The sequence below is a fragment of the Neopelma chrysocephalum genome, unplaced genomic scaffold (assembly GCF_003984885.1).
Source record: "Neopelma chrysocephalum unplaced genomic scaffold, ASM398488v2 Primary Assembly neopelma1_96821, whole genome shotgun sequence".
In the NCBI taxonomy this organism is placed as follows: Eukaryota; Metazoa; Chordata; class Aves; order Passeriformes; family Pipridae; genus Neopelma; species Neopelma chrysocephalum.
Window position 1 is genome coordinate 484,153 of NW_020925465.1, and position 11,126 is coordinate 495,278.

At 38.7% G+C, this 11,126-nt stretch overlaps 1 long non-coding RNA gene across 2 annotated transcripts; it reads left to right on the forward strand.

The window, feature by feature from the left end:
- The first annotated feature begins 23 nt into the window (after window positions 1-23).
- On the forward strand, window positions 24-5,863 carry LOC113960638. 2 transcript variants are annotated; one of them, XR_003532064.1, is made up of 3 exons: window positions 24-252; window positions 4,395-4,512; window positions 5,221-5,863. It is a non-coding gene; the product is annotated as an uncharacterized LOC113960638 (long non-coding RNA). The 2 variants fall into 2 exon arrangements; XR_003532065.1 differs by lacking the exon at window positions 5,221-5,863 and having other exon boundaries at window positions 4,395-4,695.
- The last annotated feature ends 5,263 nt before the right edge of the window (window positions 5,864-11,126 follow it).

The following is an 11,126-nucleotide window of genomic DNA, read 5'->3' on the forward strand; positions in this document are numbered from 1 at the left end:
CCGCCGGGACAGCGCCGGGACGCGGCCCCACTGATCCCCCACAGAGCTCCAGCCTCGGGAGCACTTTTGTTATTCAGTCAGTGAGAATGCTGCCGTGTTTAAGTACCTCTTGAATTCACGACCTGAGCACACGTCCTGCTCTCTTCCTAATCCTTCTGACCTGCACGTTTAGCTGTGACTCTCCGGGAGCATCCGCTGCTTGGGACGGGAGCGGTGCTGCGGTTGGCGTGATCGCAATGGTTAAAGGTGCAGGTATGTTCTCGAGATGCCAAGCATTGGCTCGGTCTCTCTGGAAACTTAACTTTCAGACGGTTCATATTTCGGTCAGACCTCCTTCCCGTGTTTCTGGAGACACAGCGGTTTACTTGACTCCCCGCCCCAAATTCATCAATTTGTCAACAGAAGTGGAATTGAGGGTGATCTTTTCAATACCCCAAAATGATTCTGAGAACAAACTGAAGCATGTTTGGGGGGGAAGGGGAAATCCTTTCTGAAGTACACATATATAAAAAGTATATATGTTTAGGTCTCCAAGCTAAATAGAGCTTCAAGTGATAGAATAATGTAAAAACTATTTTATTATAATTACAATTTTCCTACCTGTGGTATTTTTCTTAATTTAAGTGGAACATTTGTTTTGCCATAACACGATCCTGCATTTTGAGAAACATCAATATGTTTATGTATTTTGCTTCTATAGGTAGGTATAAATATCAGATGTAGAGCTTTCGAAAATAGCTGTTACCTTGTTAATTGGAAGTACGTAAAAGTGTTTCACATATTTTCTTTAAAGCAACATTATCTATTGGAGACACCTCGGGCACCCAGACATGCCATTCTCACATGCCCTCAGTGCTACCTGCCTGTTAAAGAAATGTCACATATCTGCTAGTAAATGAAGACTCAGACTCGTCACTGAACATATGTCCTAGATTTTAGCTGCTAAGATCTTGAGGCAGTTCTTTGTATACCGAGAGGAAAAGAATATTCCTGATGATCTGAGACGGTAGCAGCTAATGCTGAACTTGTGCTTCAACTGGAATGTGCTGTCTGTGCAGCTTTAAACACTTTATCCTCTTGTCTTCAGTGTTTGTTAGAGATCTTCATGCACTGCTGAGATGTTTGTCACCAGGGCTGAAGCCTTCTTGCTGCAGTTCAAAATGTAGATTGTACTGATGAGAAATATACTTTTGGAAAATTGTAGTTTAATAAAGGGAGAAAGAAGGATGTGAGTAAAGTTACATGTTAACTTCTTCAGTGTGAAATTACACTTTGTCAGGTGAAGTTACAGTTAAGTTCTTCAGTGTGTAGCCATAATACCACACTAAGTCTGAAACTTACAGTATTTTTCTCATTGTATTGAAGTTATATATTCTACTCTTAGTGTACAGAATCTCTTAGTGAATAATTCCTGGCAATTCCTTCTGTTTAATTCTACTACAATGTTCATCCATTGAATTGATTTCAAGAAGCTGTGTCAGTTGTGTTGCAGTACTCCTCTTTTACCACAACTATGTGCAATCTATTTGCTTTTTGAATATGAGAGCTCACTTTGTTTAAATAGTGTGGAAGTATTCACTATTTAAACTCTCAGAGACAATTGGTTCTTACTTCTGTTTAAAACATGCTGGCTGTTCCTACACAGGCTGTTCATGGGAGCTTGATACTGTAGCTGACCAGAGAGGAATCAGCTTTCCAACTTCACGTCTGTGGATTCTCTGTTACTTTGTGTGTTTTGTGGGAGTATTTCTCTGCATAAAGCTTTCCATATATCCACATTACATGTGAGCAGCAAGCAGGAATTGTTGGAATTGTTGTGGAATTGTTAATGACAGAAATAGTTCAAGAAAGGTTGAGATGGAAGCTAAAGGAGCTTCATTAGGTGGAGTTTCTGAAGATGGCTGATCTGAGCCCGTTTTGGTGCAGTCCTGACAATGGATGAATAGCCTAGGCTCGGAATCAGAAAAGGAGCTGAAAAACTACAGTCTTGCAGACAAACTAAGTACCTTTTCACATTTAATACCATGTGAGTTTCAATTTAGCAGTTTGCTAGAGGAAAAACCTGTATCAATATGAAATTTTGCACTTCTTCAAGTGAGCTGTTTATCAACAGTTAGTGAGTTCCCATTACTTATATCATTTTATAACCTGGATTAAGGCATACATGTATTTAAGTCTTCTGAATGATTTAACTAATCAATAACAGGTAAGAAATGGTGCTCTATGAAATTAACATTTTTAAATGTTTTCATTTCTATAGACCATATGCTTTTTTATTTCTCAGTTTTGAATATCTTAAAATTAAAATCCCGTGATGGGATTCAGAGGTGGAATCCAGTACAGTGACTGTTCATCAGTAAGATGTAATCTAGAATTTTTTAACACAGCATTTATTATTGTGAGAAGTCAGTTTTCTGCAGCAGCCATTTGGATTTGGAAGCAGGTAATCGAACACCACTCCAACAATACCATGATGCTCAGGAAAACATGATGAACTTACTCTCTTAAAAAGACACAGGTTAGAGAGTTCCTATAGAAGTTGCAGTTTCAGTTCACAATTCCATTTATGACTTTATAGAAAACCTTGAAATAAAGTGATAGCTTTGTATATTCCTAGAGGTTGAACTTTGTACTTCATGTTCTAAGTGATGGAATGTAAATCCATTTATCTGAATAAAAAACAGTAGTTTACTGACATTTCGCCTTTTCAAAAATAAAATAAATGCACAATTACTTGAAATCTCTTTGCTTTGATTTCTCAGGTTGTCTGTGTCTCATGGACAGTGTTTTCTTAAGTTAAAATAATATGTAAAAACTAAGTTTCATTTACACATTACACCATTCATAAAATACAAAAGAACCCTTAGATGAAAATAAGTAGTTTATATATCAGATGAAGGCCTTTTGAACTTAAATGTAAAGCCATTTTTTATGTCATTTTTTGTGAAAATTTTGATGAAAATCCACATGTAGTCAGTGCCTGAAAACCCTGTCCTTAGAAGTCTGGGAAGACCTGACAATTTAAGTTTTGTGCAACTATGTTAATAGTTTTGGTCATATGCCTCACAGAGCTTAAAAATCTTGGTCAAATAAACTGAAACATTCTTATTAGTGTAAGAAGCACTTTAATACACAAATAATATAACATTTAGTTAAATATAGAAAACAGTCAATTTATAAGAAGGTAATTCTTTACAGTGGAAACCAAAGTTGAGAGAAGATCTAGTATGGGCAGACAATTAGGACTTAGTGACCCTTGAGTTTTAATACCTCTTCTGACATCAAATACTTTTACACATTTAAGTAATTTAAACTCTGTCCGTCCTGTAAAGTCATAATCATGGTGATAATCAACCTTAACTGCGTTAAAGGAGTGTTTAGATTAGCTAGAATGTATTTGTGAAAATGCTTTGAAGATGAAAAGAACTGTTTCAAGGTAAAAGGTCCTACTTTTTTCTTTTATTACAAGAAAAGTTGCTGCAAAGAAATACCAGTGCTGTGTACACTGTAGCTGAGCTTTGAATTGCTTTTGCCAATGCTACTTCAAAGAAGCAATATTTGCATGAAAGAAGGGAAAATAAAGGCTCAGTCAAGTCCTGTTTATCTTCTACATTCATTCGTGCCAATCTCAGTGTCATGAGTTCCCATTATGCTGTACTGCTTGTAAACTTTCCTGTTTCTGCCCTACAAATTCACAGAATTTCTTTCAGTAGTGATGGAGTATTACAAACATCTTAAAAGAACAGTATCTTCCTTGTCCTTCTGTATCAGCCAAGACTTGACCCATATTTACTTCCAAAAGGAAGCCCATATTTAACCATATGCCCTTACTGTGAAACTAGCTTTCTCTTGAATATTCAATATTAATTTCATTTTTTCTCCTGCATACTGGAAACAATTTGTTGGGCCCTGTCCCCAGAGTAATGATTTAAGATTTCAATTGACTTCAAAAAAAAATTAGTGTGTGTTTTGTGTTAGGACAAATAATTTTCAAGCGTAAATAAGCTTCAAGGCTACTGTATGTAAGCACCCAAGGGTCACGTTCAGGAATAATTAAAAAACTAACTTTCCAATTTTTTATTATGATCCACTGCCTAGAGTTTATTGTTTCTACAGATCTCTCATGGAGCAGAGAGGTCTGTTAACCTTCAAAAGCATGTCAGCAAAAGGCTGATGGAAGAAGTTCAAAAAACCTTTATAACAGCTGAAGTGAAGTTGTCTGTCTTTACATTGACTCTTCTGTGGGACTGTAACATTTTACATTGGTCCATTCCTTTGCAAAATGAACAGGTTTTTTTCCCTAATTGGAAACAAGTGGAAGTATCTTGAAGGGACCATTTTAGAAAAACGAGCACCAGAAAATTCCTTCCCTAGCACGTTTTTTTTTCCGTCAGGGAGGAACCATCAAGAAGATGACCTCATCAGCTTCAAAACTATTACCTTGAGCACTTAATAATCTTAATGCAGTGAAGATTGCACAGTCCACAGACAGAGCAACTCCACCAATTTCAGGTGAAAGAAGGAGAATTTTTAAGCTTACAGATAATTTACTGATATAATAATTTGAAAAGCTTCCATGCAAACAAGCATGCACTATGAGATCGGGTATATAAAATCTGCAAGATAAGGCAGTGAGGTCAAGGAACTTGACATTTGACGTTACTGACATTAGTTCATAAATCCATACTTCAGTTACACAGGCGTACTTTTCTTCCTGATTGTAACGTACAGACTCAAAGTCCCCATTAGCTTTAGTGATGACACAGAAAAAAGGGAACAGCAGATCATGTAGGAATGGTTACAGAATATGAGCATTATTTTAATTAATAGCTGTATTGGTCTGCTAGTGTTAAGACATGGACTTCTCCCTAATATTGCCCCCATACCAGTTAATTAGTTTTTGTGCATGAAGTACATGAGTGCATTGTATCACCTGTGCATAGAAGTGTTTATAAAATTAATCTAAGTAGCTAGACTAAAAGTTGCTTCTCCATGTGGCTCTGCTGAAACTTGCTCATCTACCACATATTTCTACTTCCAGCATTTTTTCTAATATGCATATCAGCTTAGCACTACATCCACCACACAATTATTAAAAGGGGAAGAATGAAAAAAAGATTGGCATAAAATTTTCATTGGTTTATGTTGAAGTGTAGTTATTCAAACCCCATTTGGATTTTGTTTACCCTTAACCCCTCTTTGATTGCATTCTGACGTCAGGTGCCTTCCTTGGATCTGCTCAGGCATCACTTCTTTATGACTTTGATGACTAAAACTTAGGTCCTGGTGATTGTAAACTGCATCCCAGGGTACTGGCCCAGAAGGCACAGTGACTCAGAGGCATGTGACGCAGAGTGCCTCCCCCTCTTCCTCCTGGCCATGGGCATGCAGGTACACACTGCTGGCCTAATGCATCCTTCAGTTACTACATGTTCTTGCAGCTATCTCACACAGCCTTGCTCTGAATGGTAAGTAGCAGGAGTGGGACCATATCTTCACCTTTTTCATGCCTCTGCCTGCTCCCACTTAGTGGGCTCGAAGTACCATTTCTCTGTGGTTAGATCACTGGTCCAGCAGGTCCTGTGTGTAGGTGACTGCTCACTCAGTGAGCATTTTATCCTTTGTTTTGAGGTTTGCTGGTGCTTCTAGCCAACATCTGCTATGGTGTGCCAAATAAAACCCACATCAGTGTTTCATGTGAATCCATTGCAAGTACAATTTATGTCCTTCAGCAGTGTGATTTACCTCTGCCTTTTTATTGTGTGGGTGGCTTCTTTGTTAATGTAACCTGTGTGGCAATCCTGGTTAAACCTTGGTTATCTTCTAGCTCATCATCCTGCTTTAAATAGCAATTAAAAATTAATTCCATGGATGTTCAATGAAAAAGAGTTTGATGCATCTTTATTTTGCCGTTCTCCAAAATATTAAAGGAGTCTTGAGATAATAAGGCGACAACTTAAAAAGAATTTAATTCAGTAACTATTGTAAAGTATTTGGAGTGAATCTGAAGAGGTATATAAAAGTTTATACCTGATATTTTAGTTGATCTAATTTAGGGTGACTAACACAATGGCCTCAGAGCAGAAAAAAACCCCCTTAAATCACAGGACATATTACTTTCCAGCTTAGTAAAGGGACAATGCTTTGAACAAAGACTTCATATCTGCTGGTATCCATTATTTGTATGGCATTTATCCTATTGTAGTTGAGAAACATGCAACATTTTTAAAATGCTTCCCCAAACAACACCCAAATGAGACAGTAAAACTACTTACGGATGACAAAATTAAAGGCGTGATAAAAAAGATGTCAGGATGTCAAAATACTGAACATCTCAGCTGGTTCTTAACTCTCTAAATAGGTGATGAGTTAATGCACACTTTGTAATGAGATTGAAGTATCCCAAATGTCAAGAGAGATATCAGGAATAACTTTTGTGTTGTCTCTGCTACAGTGTGAATCATTTGGCAGTCAGCCACCTGAGCAGGAGAGCTGTGCCACTGAAGGAAGTAGTTCTGCCATGGTCGCATCTGCAAAGAGAAAGAAAAGAATTTCCCAAAAGTCCTTTTTCAGGAGAATTCTCTGGGTCTCAATCAAACACATCACTGCCCAAGTGTCTGAGTCTCATCCAACTCATGGCACAAGGAGAACAACTCTTGGATTGTAACAGGTAATCTCCGTGTTAGGGAAACTTCCCTGTCTGATCATTGAAGAGCCACTCTGGCAGTCACTCTTGCACCACCTGAGTTGGGACTAAAGACCCTTCACAACTACACACCCCACATTCAGAAACCAGACCAGGTTTCCTAATCGGCTCAAATTTTCCCGTAACAGAGTCTCAGACATCCAGGTCTTTTAAATAATTTAATCACGGTGCAATAACTAAATAACAAAGTAACAGCCTGAGCTGGAGCCTCTGATGAGGAGCCCCGAACAAAGCAACCCCTGGGCTTTCATACCCTCACAGTCTAAGCACACATAAGTCTGGGGGTCATTGGCTCCTACTGTGTCTCGGTGTCTGGTCCCCTGGCTGCGTCACAGGTCCCTGTGTCCTTCGTTGTGCAAAGGGTCAGCATTTCATGGCCTCTTGCCTCAGGATCCCACCGTCTCACAGAGCTAAACCTGCAGCTCCCACTGCAGCTGCACATGGAGCTACCTGCACTGCATGTGTTCTTTAATATCCTTCAAATGCTTATGTGACAGAAGGAGTTTTCAGCAGCTGAAATTTCATCTATGAAGAAAAGTCTATCTAATTTCCACTATTTGCCTTTGAGCAAGATTTAAGAGACAGCTGTAAGGTAAAAAAATCGCAGTTCTTGGGATCAACATCCTTTGCTGCTGTTTTTTAGCTGCTGAAGTAAGTCGAACATGATTAACAAGAGTATTACTGTGCAGGGTATCTCTCTTCTGAAACTATGCCATGCTGTAGCCACCAGTATATCTTTGAAAGGAAAAGTCTTTAGTGTAGACAGCAGAAGTGCTGTTAATTTTTAGAAAGAAAATTTTTGCATATTCTATATTTCGCAACAATTGGACAGGATCCTGTTTCACAACCTCCTTCTCATTCCCTGTAACTCTCTGGGCAAATTGTTAACTATTTGTGATTCTTGAGATGTCAGCATCATGAAGATGGTCTTTTCTTCAGACAGCTTGCTGTTTATGCATATCCTAACAGGAAGAGAGGATAGACAGAATCAGAAGCAACTGAAGATACTTGAGCAGTGAAAATACAGAAAAAGAATCCAGGTTGTCTGAATCCCAATCCCATTCTTCCACTGAGCCAGACTAAGTTACAGCCACTGAGCTTCCTCAAACAGTGACAAGTTGTAGTGGTCCAAATCCTAGTTTTGAACTACTTTTTTTGTTAAGAATTCATACTAATGCTGCTATGCTCTCATTATCCCTCCACCCTATAAGAGCTCAACCATCAGCACCCCTCCCTGCTTAAAAAGAGGGCTTTGCCAAACCTTCCCCAACTATCCTCGGGACAATTTGTAAGACAGATTTAAATTTCAACGACTTCAGAAAATTCTCAAACAATTGTGGAAAGCAGAAGGAAAACACCAGAAGACTATGATTATCTCTAGATTTTATCTGCTTGAATTGAATGAACTAGGAATCTAAAAAAACCCCCATGGATAGCACAAATTGTTTGACAGATTTCTGAACCCTGTGGAATCACTACTGTGCTTCTAAAAATGTCTTTTTTTCCTGCTTTCTTGTTTAATAAAAGTAGATTTATTTAACAAGATCATCTTTTTCTAAGCATTTAAGGTAAGTCTTTAGATAAAGAAAGGGGCAGGATTATGCTGTGGTAACTGATTTATCTTGTTACTATTATAGTAATATAGTAATATAGCATTACCAAAACCATTCAAGTTTAAAAAGTTTCAGCAAACTGTGAAAAACTGTTAGCACTGTAAAACCTCCATTGATGAAAGGTTTGCATGTTGATAGTTCTGCCATGAGGAAAAAGCAGAGGTCTAAAAGGAAACAATGCACAGACGTATTGTGGGCCCCTGTAGGGATGTTCACAGAAGGCCTGTGATTGGGATTTGTGCAAAATTAGGAGTTTGTGGTGGGTTGACCCTGGCTGTGTTGCAAAATGTGGAATATGTAAAAAAATTCATAAGAAGGGATGTTTTCTGATGTTTGATTTTTGTGTAGTTTCAAGCCTAATCAGCAAGAAGGGAGATTTAATCCATGAAACAGCAGCTAACAAGCTCTAAGTGATGTCCATGTGTTAGAAAAGCAAATGACTTGTCAGTAGAATTGCCTTGTAAGATTTAGGGCTGGGCATGCTTCAGTGATCTCAGACCTAAATGGAGGTTAATAAAGCTTGGGAAGAGGGATGTCCACTGATAGCAGACACAAAGAATGCAGAATTTATGGGCCACAAGGACATTTGGCAGAACTCCCAAGATAAGGAAGAAACTAATAAAGCCAGCTCAGCAATTGTGCTGAAATCAGCTCCATCTGGGTAAAAGGTAATTCCAGCAGGGGGATCTGCGACCACCGACTCTGGACTCTGGACCAGGGACCAAGAAACCCATCAACTCAACAGAAGAGACTGAACATGCAGACAACTTAGCATGAGGAGGGAGAGAATAATTAATCAACAGAAGATAGAATACTAATTAATAAGAGAACTATGTAATTTATAGCCAATGTACAGTAACTCCTTTGTTTGCTAAACTGTATAAACTAGTAAAAAGTGTTGATAGTTGGTGTGCTTGATTTGTGCAATATCAGCAAACACCCAGGCTTGTACAACTCTGAAATAAACAATCAACTTCTCTCTCAAATGTGTAATTATTGGCTTGTTGCACAGCAGGGAACAAATCCGATTTTTATGAACAACAGTTGGAAGCCAGGTGCCCACCAAGCCACTCTATCACTCCCTTCCTCTGCAGGACTGGGGGAGGGAAGAAAATAAGATGGACAAAAACTCAGGGGTCAAGAGAAAGGCAGTTTAATAAAGCAAAAACAAGGTCTGCACATGGAAGCAGAGGAAAACAAAAAACTTATTCTCTACCAGCAGGTAATGGGCAACCGCTTCCTGGGAAGCAGAGCTTCTGTACGTGTGATTGCTCTAGAAGAGGAACATCATAAGAACAAACACCTTCCCCCCCACCTCCTTCTCCTTTCCCTTAGCTTTTATTGCTGACCAGACATCATATGGTATGAAATATCCTTTTGGCCAGTTTGAGTCAGCTGTCGTGACTCTGTCCCCACACAAAATCTTGCCCACTCACAGCCTACTAGTGGGGTTGGTATTTTGGAGAGAGAGGCTGGTGCTGTGTGAGCACTCCTCAGCAGTGGCCACAGCACTGGTGTGTTGTCAACACCTTTCTGGCCACCAGAGTTCACCACAGCCCTGTAAGGGCTGCTGTGGTGAAAATTAGCTCCCTCTTATCCAGATCAAAGACAAGAGTTGAACAGTCTGAGAGACAACATGGTTGAAGAGCGTTTCTCAGCAGTCTCGAAAGAGAATAGGCCACATTTTACCAATTTAGGGAGAAGCTAAAAGACAAAAATATTTTTGGAGGATGCGTTATGAAACGGGGGTACTTCAGCTGCTAAATAAAGTCACATCTACAGAAATAATTCTCAACGCCCTATTTAGAAAGTACTTGAAGTCACTGCCTGTAGTGGGGCTCTCAGGAAACCAATTTCAACAGGTGTGTAGGAAAACTTCTTATATTACAACAGATTGCAGGATCCCATGACTCATTTGAATTGTGGAAAGGAAGGATGACTGGGAGAATAAAGAAATATTGGCAGAATAACAAAGTAAATGTAAATTGATGTGTGAGCAGGCAGGACACAGTACTATCCTGGGTGGGTGAACATACTGAGGGTTTGAATGTGCTGCTTACTACTGTTGTGAAAAAGGCACGAGTTTAAATGGCAGAAGTGGGGGATTTCAAAAGCTCTTGGCAAAGAGCTACTGACTCATTGGGAACAGTATGACTTAAAACCCATCTGAAAGACAGCAGATAAAGTACTCCTTTATCTCTGCTATTATTAATAGCTGAGTCATAGACTTTTGAGTGAAATTAGCCCAATAATAATAGCTTGTTACATAAGACAAAAGATAATGGCTATGGAAGGGAAGAAAAATAAACAACAATTTAGAATACACAACTAATATGTGAGCTTCTTTGACTTGATTATCTAAATTATTTTTCAGCTGATATTCTTGTTAGGGGAAATTTCTGTTTAGTTATATCTCTAAGTCAGTAAGAAATTGAAAAGAAAGCAAAATATTCTTGCTATTAGTTGATGCTCTGCATTGTATGTGCTCTGATGTTTTGGACCACAGCAGAAGAGGACAAGACCTATGGAAACAGACGTGCGTGTAAACGACATGTTACTTTGTGCATGAGCAGAAACAGTTCTTGAGGAAAACTTTTTTTGAGGAAAACTGTTCCTTAAAGGGAAATTGGATCAAATACTGCATTTTGTTATTCAGGTTTTTGGGGTTTTTTGTGGGTTTGGGGGTGTGTGTGTGGTTTTTTGTCTGTTTGTTTATTTGTTTGGATTTTTGTTTGTTTGGTTTTTGTTTTGTTTTATTTTGTTTTACTTTCACCCAAGACGGCACTTAGCAGGCTCTAAAAAACAAC